This window comes from Sus scrofa, chromosome 4 (assembly GCF_054392235.1).
Source record: "Sus scrofa isolate SSC_HxYL_T2T_F1_AM1 chromosome 4, Sscrofa_HxYL_maternal_Yorkshire_Landrace_v2.0, whole genome shotgun sequence".
In the NCBI taxonomy this organism is placed as follows: domain Eukaryota; kingdom Metazoa; phylum Chordata; class Mammalia; order Artiodactyla; family Suidae; genus Sus; species Sus scrofa.
In genome coordinates, this window is record NC_139386.1 from 20,761,048 (window position 1) to 20,778,589 (window position 17,542).

At 41.8% G+C, this 17,542-nt stretch overlaps 1 protein-coding gene and 1 pseudogene across 3 annotated transcripts in view; one reads left to right on the top strand and one right to left on the bottom strand.

Moving 5' to 3' along the window:
- Positions 1–17,542, top strand: part of EXT1 (exostosin glycosyltransferase 1) — a 290,691-nt gene that overhangs the window by 19,481 nt on the left and 253,668 nt on the right. The gene's annotated exons all lie outside the window — the stretch shown is intronic.
- On the bottom strand, positions 95–9,885 carry LOC102166572 (small ribosomal subunit protein uS5 pseudogene; annotated as a pseudogene). The gene is made up of 2 exons (XR_014844315.1): positions 9,876–9,885; positions 95–4,785 (listed from the first exon to the last, which is right to left on the bottom strand). The product of XR_014844315.1 is annotated as a small ribosomal subunit protein uS5 pseudogene (transcript).

Below are 17,542 nucleotides of genomic sequence, written 5' to 3' on the forward strand. Positions count from 1 at the left end.
AGTAGCTCCTCTAGAGATATTTGTCCAGTGAGTATCTTTTGGTCACAGTGGCCTGTCAGTGCAGAAAGAAAGGCTTTGGAACTTAATTGCATTCTTTCATTTTGTTTGGAATAAGCAAACCACAGGGGATGCTGGATAGAAAACATAAGGTTAGAAGAATCCAACACCCCTGCCCCCAACCAACCTCCTGCTTGAGGTTCAACATAGTAGGAAGGAAATTAGAAATTCACCAAAATCAGATGATGATTTACAGCTTTGAAATACCTTGTGCCTTTGGCTGTCATCTGACCTTCGAGATAACTCTGTACTATCCCTAAAAGTCTGCTTTGTGGCCCTGGAACTGCACCGTATTGTCTGAGGCCCTAGTTCTTGGCCAGGTATAGTGTGTCTGTCGCTTCAGAGCTGGCTTTCTCCTGGAGGGCAGGCTGAGACAGAGAAGTCCTTGTGGAGAATTGTGGTAAACTCTCCAGGCAACTTCACGGGAGAAGAACCCTCTAGAGGTTACTGCTTCCGTGTTTCGGCTGCCCTCTCTGAGGAAGGGCCTGACAGTGCCTCCGGGGCCAGAACCTCAGTCCCCACTGTCTGCCGATGAATGGGGCACCACATGCCATGCTCAGCCAGCCACTTGCGGTGCCAGCAGCTTTCCTGGACTCTCATCCCACAGCAGAGACCATACACGGGGGCCCAGGGATTCAGTCTTGTGGCCTCACCCACCAGGGAGGTTTCCCACGGGCGGGCTGCCGCTTCCAGGATTCATCCCCAGGCTACTTTGTTCTTTTTTGCAGGCCTTCCCCGTTGCCACTTACTTCTCTGCAGAGCAGCTCCTGGCACCTCCTCCTCCCACTGACAAGGATGGATTTTGCACACCTCTTTCTCCCAGCTGCTCTCTAGCTGTAAACGCGGGGCTATCAGAGGCACTTCTGTGGCTGTTCAGGAAAGCCTTCCCTTCGGTCTGAGTCACCCCACCCTCCTCGATGCTTCTTCCTTTTGATTAGTCTGTTTTCAGGAACCCTCCCTCGCTCCCTCCTGTGAAGAAGGCTTGCCTGTGCGCATGCGTTCTTCCCCCCCCCCCCCCCCCCCCGCATTCCCTTACCCCATATCAGGCCTCCTACTGCCACTCAAATCAAGCTGTTCTAACTCATAAGGGCTCTCATCACAGAAGCTTGAGTTTACATTTAACTTTGAAGGTAGAGCCACCCAAAGGTACAGCTTAAACCACAATCTGGTGAATGTTTCGGGGAAGCTTTTTTTTTTTTTAAAATTGAGATTGTAGATTGAAGAAATAATACTTGAGTATTGGTCAAGGTTCAAACATTATAGAAAGTGAAAGCTACCTGTAATGCAACCATGTATCACCTTGAACAGTTGAGCATATATTTCTTTCTTTTTTCCTGGACATATAGCCTATAATTTATTTTCTTGAAAATAGGATTTTATATGTATATATGTGTGTGTGTGTGTGTGTGGTGTGTGTATATACACCACACACATATATGTATACACACATATATGTATACACACACATATATAGTTCCTCTTTTGTAATTTCTTTTTTTAATCACTGAATATTATATCAAGCATTGTTCCATATCAGTACATATAACTCTCTCCCTCATTTTAATGGCTATAAGGCATTCCATTGTGAAAACAATTCTTTGATTAGTTTTCACAGAAGTATGAAATGTGGCATGTGAATCGCGATGTGGTTTGTCTTTCTGTATATTCACCCTCCATTCTTGGTCTGAGAACAAGGAGTGTCCCAAGTATTTTTTTAGCAAAGTGAGTGCTTTTTTCAGAAGATAAGTGTAAGTGCTTTGTTTTCTCAGTTGCCCACACCTGTTTAAAAAATCTATTTTAAAGATTTTTAAAAAGTCTATTTTAAAAATCTTAGAATTTTAATTGCTTTTTTAAATACAAAAGTACTATACAGTTTAATTTGTCAATTTAACTAAGGGACCAAAGTCCATTAACTGAAAAGACTTAAGTTTTATATAAAGGAACAGAGGAAAATTTGCCTTGAATCAGGACCACTTTGAGATTCAGAATTGCACACAGTGGAATCTGGGGTGTGAACCCTTAAATAAGTGTGATTTGGAAAATGTTTCTAGATAATTCTTTGTGGAAAGTTGGTTGCTAGATACAACTGCAAGCTGTTTTACATTACTTCACATAGTGCTGCTTTCAAAATGTCTGTTTATGTTCTCTCTTGGCACAAGCGTGTGCAAATCATAACTGGTTAGATATTATCAGAGTTTGGGACCAGGGTGGAGAGTGGATCGTACTCTGGTTTGATCAAAAGCAAACAAGAAAACAAAAGCAAATGGACAGAACAATTAAATTTTTCTCATGGTAGGACTAAAATGCTGCATGCCGGATTTTCAGTTTCTAATGAGAGCTGACAATAGATATGATTTACGTCTTTGGGGTCAGGAAGAAGCTGTCAAAGTTTAGTTTGATTGTTCTTTTTCCCCATCTCCCCCTCCCCCAACTTCCTTCTTTCTTTCTTTCTTTCTGCATGGCTTTATTACTCAGATATCAGCCCCTGTTTGACATGTCCTTCTGTTTGCTCTTAAGTCAGAACCATGCCAAAAATCACTTTGCATTTTTCTGATAGCAGAAATGAACCTGGTTCCTTCCATCTCAACAGCTTTCCCCAGGGTCAGAAGAGACCTGCCTGATTTCATAAAGGAGGACTAATGTGGGGTGTGGCTTAATTAAAACATTCCCCCATCCCCCTCCACGTTTTATGTTTCCATGGACATTGGCCTCCATTTACCTCCAACGAGCCTGTGAATGACCTTGATCCCAGTAGCTCTTGCTGATTTCAGCTCCCAGGTAATAAGTCTGGGAATATTTTCTCAGCTCAGTCAGGAGGGGAAGGGGGTCTTCTGCAGTTGCTTTCTGATACATTTACTTTCTACCTGTTGGCTTCAAACAGTATTAATTTTTATGTGCTCGTTGTGCACTGTGTTTAATTAAAAGCAGTTCTATTCGCAGAGGTACTTGTAGGATTTTTTTTTCCCTCTGAAATGAATAAAACAAATAGGCATCTGGTATTTGTTTTGTATAACACAATCCCCATAAAATGAAGAGTAATAAAACATAATTATCTGTAAAGGCTTGCTTTATAAGCCTGAGAATGGGCTTGTTTCTACCAGGTTTTTAAATCTACTCATACAATAAAGAATCTCTTTGTACATTAATATATAACAACAAAAGCTTCCCAATTATGTACATGAATCCAACTTATCTTTTATTAGACACTTTTTTTTCTGTTATAGTGTAGCTGATAAAGGTTTGTCTTCCCATTCTTTCTAGGTAAAGGAAAATATTTACTTCTTGTTTGATAGTCTGTTCAACTGGTATAGCTATATTTATGATTCTCCCCCCCCATAATTAAAGAAACAATTATATCAAGTGTTGATTTTTTTTTTTTTTTAGGTGATAGACAACTCTGTAGATCCTAAAACCTTCCCTTTAAAAAATTACACATGAAACTTTTGCATGCATTTTGATGGGGTTTTTCAGATCTTCTAATCCTTGGTTAAAGACCCCTGATAACTATTTTGAAAACTGGACTAATAATCTGAAGCTAAGGAGTTAACTTCTTTTTAGATTTTTTTTTTTTTTTTTTTTTTGTCTTTTTGCCTTTTTTAGGGCCGTGCCTGAGGCATATGGAGGTTCCCACGCTAGGGGTCCAATTGGAGCTGTAGCTGCCAAGCCTACGCCAGAGCCACAGCAATGGGGGATCCGAGCCGGGTCTGCAGCCTACACCACAGCTCACAGCAATGCCAGATCCTTAACCCACTGAGCAAGGCCAGGGATCAAACCCTCAACCTCATGATTCTTAGTCGGATTCGTTAGCCACCGAGTCATGATGGGAACTCCCAGATTTTTTTTTTATTAGACCAGCATTGTTCCCTTTATTTTTCTTATGTAACACTGTGTAGTGGCCACAGCTGGAGCCTGGGTCCTCTGCACAGAAACTCTGGTGTGGGTCTTCGCAAGGCGGTCGGTGAATTCCTGATAAGGAGGCTTGGTGAACACTAACTCTTTTCAGAGATCGGAGTGAGATAGTTGTACATCTTGGAAATGGCGTCCAAGGTGGCCTTGGCCAAGTTGCCCAAGGTGGCAGTGCAGCCCCTGGCAGAGGTGTAGCAGTCCTCAATTCCTGCCATCATCAGTAGCTTCTTGGGCACAGGGGTTGAGACAATGCCAGTGCCCCTGGGGGCAGGGATGAGGCACACCAGCACGTAGCCACAGCAGCCAGTCACTTTGCAAGGGAGGGTACGGGGCTTACCGATCTTGTTCCCCCAGTATGCTCGGGACAATGGAGAGTTTGGCCAGAATATGGCCCCACGGATGGCAGTGGCTACCTCCTTAGAGCACTTGACGCCCAAACCGACGTGTCCGTTGTAATCTCTGATGGGGACAAATGCCTTGAACCTGGTCTGGTGACCAGCACAGGTCTGCTTTTGCACTGGCATGATCTTCAAAACCTTGAGGGGTCTTCCCCCCCGCCCCCCAGGGGAAGAAGTCAATGATTGCAGATTCCTTGATGGGCAGAGAAAAGAGATCCCTTCCAGAGACTTGATCTTCTTGTCTTTGACTCAGGTCCAGCTCGGTGACAAGGAGCCACTCCTTGTCCTCCGCTTTGCCTCCGTGAGCTCCGCAGCCTTGCTGGGGCCCCTCCCTGGCAGTGACCCCGGCCTCAGACACCAGGGCCAAAGCCTCTGTGAAAGCCACCTCGGCCTTCGGGCCCTCCCGCAGCACTGGCGTCATCCGCTGTTTGGTGTTTTCACGAAGAGAGGTTTTTTTTTTTTTTTTTTTTTGCTTTTTAGGCTGCACCTGTGGCACATGGAAGCTCCCAGGCTAGGGGTCAAATTGGAACTACAGCCGCTGGCCTACACCACATTCACAGCCCTGTGGGATCTGAGCTATGTCTTCAACTCACACCACAGCTCAGGCAACTCTGATCCTTAACCTGCTGAGTTAGGCCAGGGATTGAGCCTGCATCCTCATGGCTACTAGTCGGGTTCATAACCCACTGAACCATAGTGGGAATTCCAGGTATTAGCTTGTGTATGGATATCAGATAAAAGAAATTTGCTTAGAAATTCCCTGGTGGCCTGGTGGTTAAGGACTCGGCCTTGTCACTGCTGTGGCATGGGTCTGATCCCTGGCCCAGGAACTTCTGCATGCTGCAGGTGTGACCAAAAAATAAAAGAAAACAAATTTGCTTAAGTTTTTTTTTTTTTTTTTAACACTGGATTTAATTTTAGGATTGAGCTTCTTTCTAGGAATGGAAAAATACCCCTATCTGAGGAAAAAAACCCCTCAGGTTGTGGGAAGTATAAAAATTATTAATTCAGAGGTGGATTTACTGTCAGATTGGATGGCTGTGCCTCCATCCCTGGGGGCTCCTATTCCCAAGGCTGTTTTTATTGTTCCCACCCCAGGCTAGGCGCGAGCCTTGAAGTGGTGAATTCATCCTCTGAGGTTGTGTGTCCATTGCTGCAAGAATAAAAGAAGCAGTAACAAAATCATGCAGCGCAGTATTTCATGGTGACAGTTTTATGTGGTTGTGTGATGTTGCAGAGTCTTGTATGTGCTATCGACCCTTTTCTTTTGAATCAAAGCACAGGGTTTTATGGGAGAAGGGAGGCTTCAGAAATAACTGAGCCTAACACCAAATTAAGCCCCTAAATAGTTATCTCATTTTGTTATTAAACTAATTGCTTACAGGAAGTCATAAAGTACATATATTTATAATATGGGACATATATTTTTTGTCCAGGGTGAGTAATGATTTCTAATTTTAGATTCTAACCCTTTTTACCTTATCCTTTTGCACTGAAATTATACTGAAACATTCGTATTATTGTGAAGGCAAGGTGAATTAAATAGACATAATACTTGATTTCTCTCTTTCTGTTGTCATCTGTTGGAGAAGGAATGAATATTCCTCCCAAAGGGAGGCTGAATATTCCAATTCTAGGTCGGCAGTTACTTTGTGTGCTTATTTGAAATACCGTTTTTGAACATACTTGGCAACTTCAAATACCCAATTAAAAAGCTCCGTGGAAAGAGGAAGTCTGCGGATGTGCAATTAGTCCTGGGGATTCAGAGGGTTTCCTTTATGTGTGGAAGGGCCATAATATGAAATCACTGGACACAATAGCTTTATGCCAGGAGCTTAGAATAGAACGCATTTTCAGGATGGATTATTTTTGTACTCTTGCTCTTAAAATGGTTTACTTAAAGAGGCTCCCAATTCCATAACGCTCTTGATGGTGTGCAAAAAATTTGGCTGCGTGCTTTCACAAAATTTTAGGTAATTGATAACCGTAACTAGCCAAACAAAAAAAATAGTGGGCCATCACTTTTAAAAGTTGCTTGGAGTTCCCACTGTGGCTCAGTGGTTAACGAGTCCCACTAGGAACCATGAGGTTGCGGCTTCAATCCCTGGCCTTGCTCAGTGGGTTGAGGATGGTGTTGCCATGAGCTATGGTGTAAGTCGCAGACATGGCTTGGATCCCGCGTTGCTGTGGCTCTGGCGTAGGCTGGCGGCTACAGCTCCAATTAGACCCCTGATCTGGGAGCCTCCATATGCCACGGGAGCAGCCCTAGAAATGGCAAAAAGACAAAAAGACAAAAAAAAAAGTTGCTTAACTTGCTAGACTTTTATCTGATTGACCATTTTTCTTCCTCCCCCCTTTTATTTTATTTTATATTTTTTAAGAGATAAGGATTGGGTGGCAGAGAATTTGCCAGATATGGTACTGTTCCTTAACAAAAACCTGATGTCTCACTGAGTAGGGCCAGATGAGCTGTATATTCTGAGATTATTTTTTATAGTATTTATGATGGAGAGACCCATCCATCATAAGCACTTAATAGCTCTCCTTATTTACAAGCCAGATTCATCTAAGGGATATTTATTCTTTTATTTTTCTGATGGCTGAAATGTTCCTTTAAAATAGATTATCAGTGAGGATACACAGTGACACCAAATTTGTTGGTGGTAAAAATGCAGGATAGATAAGCCTTTTCTTTTTAAATGCTGCAACAGAAAAAGTCATTTTATTTACGTAAAAACACTGCTTTTTGCTTAAGTGCCAATTACATAATAGATTTCTTCCATTAAAGTTTTCAGGAAAGTGAATGTCTATTAAATGATTTCTCCCCAGTGACTTCTATTGTACAAATGCTGTTGTCTTCTCCTAGGCTGTGAACGTAATATGTTCTCAGGTGAGAAAACCGAGAAGAAAGAAAGAGAGGGAGAAGAGAGAAAAAACCCTTTCCATACCGTAAATCGAAAGGAAACATGACCTTTCTGATGATGTTTAAAATATTGCCTTCATGGTGTCCTTATGCTAAGCTAAGGTAATAACGAAGTGGCGATACACAACAGTATCACAATTCTGAAGCTGTTACTTTTTTTTCATCACCCTTCCACCCATTGTTCCTTTGAGAGAGAGAGAAAGAAAGAGAGCCATCACCAAAGCTTTAAGCTAATAGGTTATTTTAATAGGTTTAGCATCCTTGTCTCTATACCGCATAAACTTGACCTCCAAGCGTTGTTTTGTTAACTTGAAGGTGAAAGTTCAATATACTCATCTCTTTCGAAAAACATTTTCTCCTAACCCTTCACCAATTTGTTATGCGATCTTTGCCTGAGGAGTGCTAGCGGGTGATACATAATGCTTAGCAATTGAAACACCTGCACTTCGATAGCAATAAAGTCTCATCCCAATTGACATCTGTTGTAGTGCAGTATGGATTGTAAAGGCCCTGTGCTTTGGGCCCCTAGCTCAAATACCTAACATGTACTAAACACTAGGTGTGAGTCATCGGGAGGGAACTATGCATAATACACACCATCTCATCTCACCTTGCAAAGTTGATTATCATCTCCACATGGTATGTATTAGGCCAGTCTCTCTTTTGCAGGACAGCGAGTCTTCGACTTGTGAAATGACTTGCTTAGAGTCACTCAAAGAATAAAAGAGCTCAGATTTATTTGACTCCAGCTCAGATTGGGCTCTAGAACCTGGATACTTAGCTAACGCCATGTCTCAGGTTTCAGCATGGGCTGTGCTTTCGGAGTCATCCAGGGACTTTGCAAAAGACTGATGTGCAAGGGCTCAGCATCTTCAGGAACTGGGCCCTGGGCACCTGTGTCTTGAAGTTTTTACAGTTGACCCTGAGGCTCCATCAGGAAGGCTTGACCATGACTGAATTCTGTAGCATGCCTAACTCAGCGTCTTGCTTAGTTATTGAATGGCTGAACAAAGCTCTGATTGCCTTTGAGCCTATAGTCGGGTCATCGGGATAGATGTGCACGCAGCCAAACCTGAACAAGATGCATTGTGATAAGTACTAAGGTAGTGTCTTAGTCTGTTCGGGCTGCTATAACAAAATACTACAGACTGGGTGGCTTAGAAACACCATAAATGTATTTCTGATAAAAAGTGGAAATCCAAGATCAGGGTGCCAACATGGGTGGGTTCTGGCGAAGGTCCCTTTCTGGGTGGCAGACTACCCACGTTTTGCTGTGTCCTCACATGGTGGAAGGGATGAGGGATCTCTCTGGTGTCTCTTTTTGAAGGGCACTAATCCTCTTCATGAGAGTTCCACCCTCCTGACCTAATAACCTCCCCAAAGCCCCACCTCCTGATTCTGTCCCCTTCGTGGTTAGCTTTCAACATGTGAATTTGGGGGGAAACAAACATTCAGACCATAGCAGGTAGTAGGGACTTTGTAATAATCCTGAGCAGGAGGCTTACAGTGGATCAGGTGTAGTAGCATCTAAAACAAGGTGACTTTAGCAAGTCCTGTTTATTCTAGCTCGGAGGGTTCTTTGCATTTAATTTATTTATTTGTTTATTTGTATTAAAGTATAGTTGATTTACAGTGCTGTGACAATTGCTCTTTGCATTATACTCTCTAAACCCTATAACTACCTTGGTCTAGGTTCTCATGAAGGTCCTAGTCAGGGATGTTGAATCGTCTTCATTCAGTTTGTCCGAGAGAGCTTGGGTTTGAAGACCAGTCATTTGTGTATTTCTTTGATTCCCCCACCTCTACCCTCCAAACTAATGGATGTGTTCCTCCAGGTCCACTTTAATGGGATTATTAGGTCAGGGATAAGGCATCAGCCTCTTAAGCAGGTTGGTGTGATGGTGTTTTCTTTTACTCTTTTCTTGTTGAGATCCATTGACCAAAAAACCAGTCCTTGATTCCTGAGTTTAGGAAATCTCTGCTGAGCTTGCTGTGTGCTGGGCAGTGTGGACACCAAGATGAGGATGACTTTTTAGAAACCAGTTAAACTAGTTTAGGTTAAGAAGAGAGATGCTGAGCTATCTACTAAGGCATAGGCAGAAGATCTGTCTAATGATATTGGCGTTTACTTGGTATTTGAATTCTTCGTGTTCAGAATATGGATTAGGGCCAGACTGGCATTGACAGCCAGGATCATTAAACACTTACGGTGACTGTTGGATGATTGGCCACATATAAGAAGATATACTCACAGCAGCTAATAGGAGCAGTGGGGACTAGATGAGCATAGTACATTGTGGACTGTCCTGTAGATTTATTCATTCATGATTTGAATATGCACTTATTAAGTGCTTTTTTGTGTGCCAAGCTCATTCTAAAGTCTTTAAACTTCAAACTTGGTACTTAGATGACTCAGGTTCAGAGTTTAGCTACAGGTGTTGTTTCATCCCAAGAAGGAATTTTATCCCATTTTATGCTTAGTATAAAGGGAAGAGTCTATCTCTCTATCCCCCAGGCCCCACCAGTTCTACTATTGATTGCTCTTGCCAATCAGCTCTAGGAGATATAAAAATTTCTTGAGCCATAAGTACCGTACTCCATTGCGTATCCTGGTAACCCAGATGGAGAAACTGATTGGAAGAGAAGTTTAATCATTAGTGCTAGCCTCCCTGTTCTGAGATTTCAGGTTGTTTTCCCTCACCACCAACTTAATTCTTCTCTGTTTGCAGTTTCAGAAGAACTTTAGAGTGTGTGAGAGAAATTAAAATGACATTGGGATAACTGACAAAATGACATTGGTGATGTGGAGAGAGGTGACTTGGGAGCGACTTGGAAGAATGTTATTTGAAGTTGGAATTTTACAAATGTGGTCTATTGAGTATGTAACGTGCAATTACATTGGGCCTCAAATGGTGTTTTGGGTTGCATTATCTGTAAGTTTGGAACTTTTTAGTTGAAGAGAATATTAACACTCAGATTTTTAAAAAATCAGCCCATCCCTTTTTTTGGCCACACCCATGACATTTGGAAGTTCCTGGGTCAGGAATCAAACCTGCTCCACAACAGTGACCCGAGCCACAGCAGTGACAACCCTGGGTCCTTAACTGCCAGGCCACCAGGGAATTCCATGCCCATCCTTTTCTTGCTAAAAATAAAAAAGCACTTTTAGACATAAAAAATCCTTGTTTTAGCGTCTTCTGTCTTACTGTGACATTATAAATGGTTTCATTTCCTGAGAGTTTTATGCACATTGTGATAATTGAGAAAGATCAAATAGAATTTTTCAGATGGTAAAGTCAAAAGATTTCCAGTTATAATCCTAAGATGGTCTTTCACAGTGTCTGTTTTACACTCCACGTGACAAACGTATTTACAAACACACATTTTTTACAAACACATTTTTTGCCACTCGGTGTGAAGAACAGTGCTTCTTAGAACAATGGTGAGACTCACCACATCAGATTGTCCTTTTTGCATTGTCTTATGTTGCATGATGGGAAGGTTTAGAAATAAACACACCCCTGGACACAGCAGGGTTCAGCTAAGACATCTACTATTTTTAATACATTTTGCTATTTTAGGCTTGTCATGTTATCTTGGGGTGAGAAAAGCCATCCATTAGCCTCAGTCTGAGGTCAGATATAGCCCTTAGTTCTCCGTAATGGACTTGATGATGTTATGGTTTTAAAATAACGAAAATGAACATTTCTTGTCTTCAGGGTTATGGTGGCAGCCTGCTATCATTTTTATGCTATTAATCACACTCCTCTTTTTTAAGAAACCCCACCCCGTGCACCGGAAGTTAAATGCCATCATTTGATAACACCTAAGTAATACTTGACTGAAATCCTATAGCGTTTTGCTTTGTTCTTAGCTTTCTGTGACAGTGTTAAGAGGAAAGCAAGTCGTGTAGGGGTTGGGCTGAAAGAGGAGAAAATGGAGCAATTGGAATCCTCCAGGGACAGAGTAAGAGATTGTTAATACATTAGTGGTAGGAGGGCTTGTGCAGAAAATACGACTGTACAGTTAAATGGGGCTATTAAAAGCATGGCTGCATCAATTCATTAAATGACAGTTGTGATTTCTTTGTAAGCCCCTTTCCGTCTTTCTCCTCCTGGGACTCGGGAGCGCAAAGGCTGCCAAGGAAGCGGCATGGTCACTTAGACTCTGGCTTCCTCACTCCCTGCTTTGGAGGCTGATTGTTTGTGTGGAAGGAAACCCCACCCTGCCAAGTACCTTTTGTCATCTGTAGGCACTGGGGATGAAAGCAGGATATCCTAGGGGACGATCTGGTATTGCATCCCAAAGAACTCCTGGCTGTGTAAGCAGGTTTTATGTAGAAGAAATCTGCTTTGAGTTTTGTGGGAGATTTTGAGTTAGAACGTTTTTATTCCAAAAGAATACTGAATTTGTATTTGTCAGTCTTGTGTGAAAAATTGCGAAGATGTTTCTTTTTTAGGACAAGGATGTGTTTTAAGAATCGGCTGGGGAGTTTCCATTGTGCCACAGCCGGTTAAGAAACTGACTGGTAACAAAGAGGATGCGAGTTTGATCCCTGGTCTTGCTCATCGGGTTAAGGATCTGGCATTGCCACAAACTGCTGCGAGGTTGCAGATGTGGGTCGGATCTGGCATTGCCGTGGCTGGGTGAAGGCCGGCAGCTGAAGCTCCGATTTGACCCCTAGCCTGGGAACTTCCAGATGCCACAGGTGTGGTGGTAAAAAGAAAAAAAAAAAAAAAAAAAAAAAAGAAGCAATTGGCATCCAATTACCTGTATCACTTAGAACTTGTGAGGCTTGAGTTTAGTGGTTAAGCGTGTGAAGCATGTTTGATGTCAAATGTTGTAGCAGAGACCTGGCATCTTTTGATCATGTCCCTTAACTATCTAAGACTATCCCCATTCTATCCCCAGCCCCTGCCTGCTTTCCTCATTGGTAAAATGGGGTTCTAGTATATGTCTCATTATCATTGCATTGTGAAATTAAATGAGATACAGAATGGAAGGCATTTAGCACAGTCCCTGGCACAGGATAAGCACCCACTAAATATTAACCAGTTTTACTGTCAACTTAATTTTAGGACACTGCCTCCCCGCCCCCTCCCCCCACAAAAGCCTTTGCAATCTCATTTACCCATTGAAGGGTAAGAGACCCAGAGATGATCTATTAGTTAGAGAAAAGCCAGAATTAGAATCCAAATCTTCTGGCTTCTCATTGGTTTATGGGGCTGTTCTGTATTTTGTAAAGGAGAATGATGGCACTTAGGAATTCAGCCTCGTTTTCCTGGGTGTTACATAGCTCATAGGATTGTATGAACCTCTCCATACGGCCTCAATACTTTTTCTAGCCCCTATTATTACTATGAGTAGGATTTTCATATATTTAAGAGCACAGTTTTAAGTTCTCCATTGCTCACGTTCTTTTGGTGGCAGAAATCCCTGCACTTTTGAAGGTATCATCATTGTCTGAGTTTTAAAAGAACTATCTTCAGAGAAAAATTCATCCTTTTTGATTATGCCCGAGGCCTGTAGAACACCATTTAAACCACAAGGGATAAAAAAAGGGGGGGGGAGTTTGATTAAAACCAGTCTCCCTTAAAGAGTAATGTTTGAGTCTTCATCAGGCCTTCTTCAAGAGACTTCAGTGTGTTTTGCTGATGGCCAGATCCAATTTATGGGGAGGTAAAAGAAAAGGCAATTATTTTCTTAATTCATGTGTTAACTCTTCCAGACTTGATATATTGAATCTAAAAAGTGGTATTGGGTAATAGGAATCCGAGTGCTTAAAGAAAATGTATGATGTGTCTTGTATTTCGGGGAAACAGCAATTTGATCAGATTTCAGGATGGCATGAAGTTCTCACTGGTAATAGGCAAGTGGCATCTTTCAGCTGCTTAACTCAGGAAGCACAGGGGATTTGAAACAGTGGACGTGCCCTCCACCCGACATCCTACATTGCTTTGGTGACCATCTGAGGTCTGTACTGAATACACACTGATATTCATATTTTCGGTTCAAACTGTAGCATTTCCTATTTCCATGGCCTGATGCAGCATCGCAGCATCTGCCACTCGTCTCCCCTTCAACCTAAATTTTTTTTTTTTTAGGGCCGCAGGTGCAGCATATGGAAGTTCCCAGGCTAGGGGGCGAATTGGAGCTATAGCTGCTGGCATATACCACAGCCACACCAGATCTGAGCTGCATCTTCGACCTACACCACAGCTCATGCAACACTGGATCCCCGACCCACTGAGTGAGGCCAGGGATCGAACCTGCATGCTCGGATACTAGTTGGATTCATTTCCGCTGAGCCATGGCGGGACCTACCCTAATTTTTTGCTCATCTTTATCGCTTTCAAGACTCAGCTATAGCATTACCCCTGAGAAGGTGCTTCTTGCCTTCACACTGGGTTAAAGACCATCTCTTTGGGGTTCCTTAACACCCAACTTTTGCTGCTTCTCCTGGCCCTTCTAGTGCATTGTTATAATTGTATTAAAATCTTCTGGCTTGTGGTCTTTTTCCCATTCATCTTGGAGCTCTTGGGGGGCAAGGACCTCTTTTTTTTTTTTTTTTTTTTTTTTTTGGCCGCACCTGAGGCATGCGAAAATTGCTGGGTCAGGGGTCAAATCCGAGCCACAGCTGCAGCAATGCCAGCTCCTTAACCCACCGCGCCGGGCTGGGGATTGAAGCTGTACCTTCACAGAGACAACACTGAATCCTTAACCTGCTGTGCCACAGTGGGAGCTCTGGGCAGGGACCACTTTTATCTTTTCATCCAGTGCTGAGCAGGGCGCCTAGAGGCAGCAGTGAATGTTCATTGAGAAAACGAATGAATCACTTTCTGCCAAAAGCTGGCCTCCCTGAGTTTATATGCCCCAGTAACCTTTTGTAAATGAAACCATTTTACATAATTAGTCATTTCTATTCTTCCTTTCTACTAAAGTAATTTTTTATTTCCACGTAAATCTTATTGTGCCCACGGCCCCCCCACCCCGTGTGACCCCTCCCGCCCCCAGTACCCAACATAGTTCATCCTTTGCTTTTCTTTTTTGATTTTTGAAGGGGTGTAAAGTACAAGATAGAATATAATGTGGCTTCCATCCCAGGGTTATTCAACTTGACTGGACTCTTTTAGCCTTCTAGAATGTTGAGAAAGTAATTAGTGAGTTGGGGGGAAAGCGTTAAAAGAAGTGGCCCTGAGTCTTTGTATTGGCAAGAATGTTTCTCCTTGGCGATGAGGTCCGCATTGTCACCCTGCGGAATAAATCCTTAAGCAAAGTACAAAAACACCAGCGGCCAAACAATGGCCAGTGGCTCTCCCTTTGGGGTTGCAATCCCTTGTATGGCTAAGTTCAGAAATGGGTTTCCTGTTCAGATTTTTGACGAGTCATATTGTTGAGTGGCAGGCTCACCTTTGAACTCGCTGTGTTTTTGACATCAAAAGGAATTCCATGCTTTCCCAAAGAAGTTTTATTCAAGGAATTAGTAATCTTAAGGCACAGAGGGAAATTAGCTTCAGACGTGTGCACATGGTGGAAAAATGAGTATCTTTCATTTGTTCAATTTATTTGCATTATGGTTGTTTTGGTCTTTGAAAATGGGGAGGTCAGATCTGCCTCGTTTTTCAGTATGTTGCTTTTAATACCCGTAGAATTACTTTTCCTGTGCAAAATTGGATTTGATGAAAGTGGGTTTTTTTGGCATGACCTGACTTTTCCCCTGATTCTCCAATATCTAATTGTGTTAATTTTACTCATGAAAGATCTTGACTGTGAGGGACAAGGTTTTAGTAACATTTTTATAGCACATGACAACTTTTATAGGAAAAATATGAATCAGTAAGTGTATGTGCTTTTACCATAACTGCTCTCTTCATGGAATTTAAAATCTTAACTCTTTTTGTTTTGGCAGAAAGTTTTTGCATGTAGTAGTTTCTTAACATTGAATTGAGTCTGTTTGGACTATTTTTGTTTTCCCCACATCTAATTTGTATTTCATTGTGTCCTTCAATACACAGAGTTTTGTTTTGTTTTGTTTTGTTTCCTTTTTCTGTGCATTGGGAGATGTATTATGCTTAGTTTTCCTATTCTTAATTTTTAAAAAAAAAAATCTAAACATGCCCATCACTCACATTTTCCTATTTATGAATGAGTGATTTAAATCTTTCCAGTGTAGTTTGATCTGACATGTATTTAACCAGAGGTCACTATTTGTTCACTTTCTTTTTCTTTTCTGGCTGCGCACATGATGTGTTGATGTCCCTGGGCCAGGGATTGAACCTGCACACAGATCCTTGACCACTTGGCCACCAGGGAACTCCCTGACTTTATTGTCTTATTTATCAGTCATGTTTAGAAAACTGGCTTACATATTTATTAGGTAAAATGCCTTTCATAATGACCTTTGGGGCTGTTTTTTTTTTCCCCCCCAAAGCAGTCTTGACCTAGCAAGGCTTATTTTGAAAATCTAAAAATTACATATTTAATCAGGTGCCTCTTGTCCTTATACAGATACACAGTAAGTTATATAAAGAAGGGGAACTTGTAGAGTCAAAGGGACTTAAAAGAGATCACACTTTTTGTTTTTAAAAATGAGCAAGGCTAAATCATCCTGTCTGTGGAGGCATACTTGGGTAATAAAACTATAAAGAAATGCAAAATATGATGACTCTTAAAACTAGTCCATAAATATGTTGCCAGGAGTGTATAGAATGAACACTCAATTTATGACAGAAGCATTTTGGTATTTTTCAGTGTTCTAATTTTTAAAGAAAATGCAAATAAAATCAGATTGCATGCTATTTATTGGTACAGATTTTTTTTTTTTTTTTTTGGTCTTTTTTAGGGTCTCACCTGCAGCATATGGAGGTTCCCAGGCTAGAGGTCTAATCAGAGCCACAGCAACATGGGATCCAAGCTGCATCTCTGACCTACACCACAGCTCGTGGCAACGCTGGACCCTTAACCCACTGAGCAAGGCCAGGGATCAAACCCATGTCCTCATGGATTCTAGGTGGGTTCATTAACCACCAAGCCATGACAGAAACTCCCAGTACAGATTTTAATTGTAGCTAATGGGACAGTGCTGTGTTCTTAACAAAAATATAAGGAATATTTTCAGAGGTGTGGACCTTACAGAGATAACTACGTAGAAAGGTGACTTTATTTTGTTGAATCGTGAAATGAACTTAGGGCTTTATTTGCTGTTCATTACTAGCCTCTCTGTTGTTAACTCTGGTTTTATTGCTTATAATTAGGACCTAAGTCTGCTGCTGAATTCTGCTTGATTTTGGGATTTCTTTTGCTTTGTTCATTCATTCTCTAAATATTGGACAGCCTCACAATTGCCATGCTTTGCGCTGGGGCTACAGGGATTCAACACAAGGGAGCCCTGCTTCTGAGGTTCTCCCAGGACAGAGTTTTGAATAGTAGGTAAAAATAAGGAGTATGGATGCCTTATTTTGGCTATGAAAGTGTATGGAGCCCCCCAGAGATGCCATTCCTGGGGTATGCATTTCGTCCCTCTTTGCTGGGACTCTGCCCACAGTGGTCTCTGTTGAATCTTCACTAGGGAAGCCTCTTGGCTGGATCCTGGGGGTTGTGCAGAGTCTGGTGGTGGTGGTGGAAGGCTTGAGAAAGCCTGAAGCTGGAAGCTCACCGCTCATGGGTGGCCTTTTCCCTGTACAACAGTATAACCTTGACATTCCTAGCATACTACTTTGAAAGACAGTTTTTTGCCTCCGAAGGAATTTCGGACCTGTTAGGAATCATTTGTTTATATTCTCTTTCAAGATAAAAATCAAAAATGCACTTTGGGGAAGAAAAATGAACCTGTTTAACGGCAACAGGTATTGTTTCTTTCACTGAACGTTCTTTCACTGAATGTTCTGTCTGGAAACTGATTTTTCATCTCCCTTCCCTGCTCTCTAGTTTCTAAAAGGGGGACAGTCGGAACATCGCTTTCCAGACATTTTAATAAAAACAATCCCCAGTGTGAAATCTATATCAAGTCTTTAATTATTTTTATTATGATGCTGATGCTCTTTTTATTTTCTTAATAATTGTTGACCTCCTGCCTATATGAGGTCAAACAGAAATTACTGTACAATTTCCATTTGGTTGCACAATGTCGTAATCCAGTTACAAAATGAAAGTAATTTCAGTAAATAATTGATTTTTCTCAAAGAGAGTCGTCTCTAGCTCCTAAAAATTCCATCGAACCTTCATTCATCAGATGCTTCCGTATAACAGGAGCTCACGT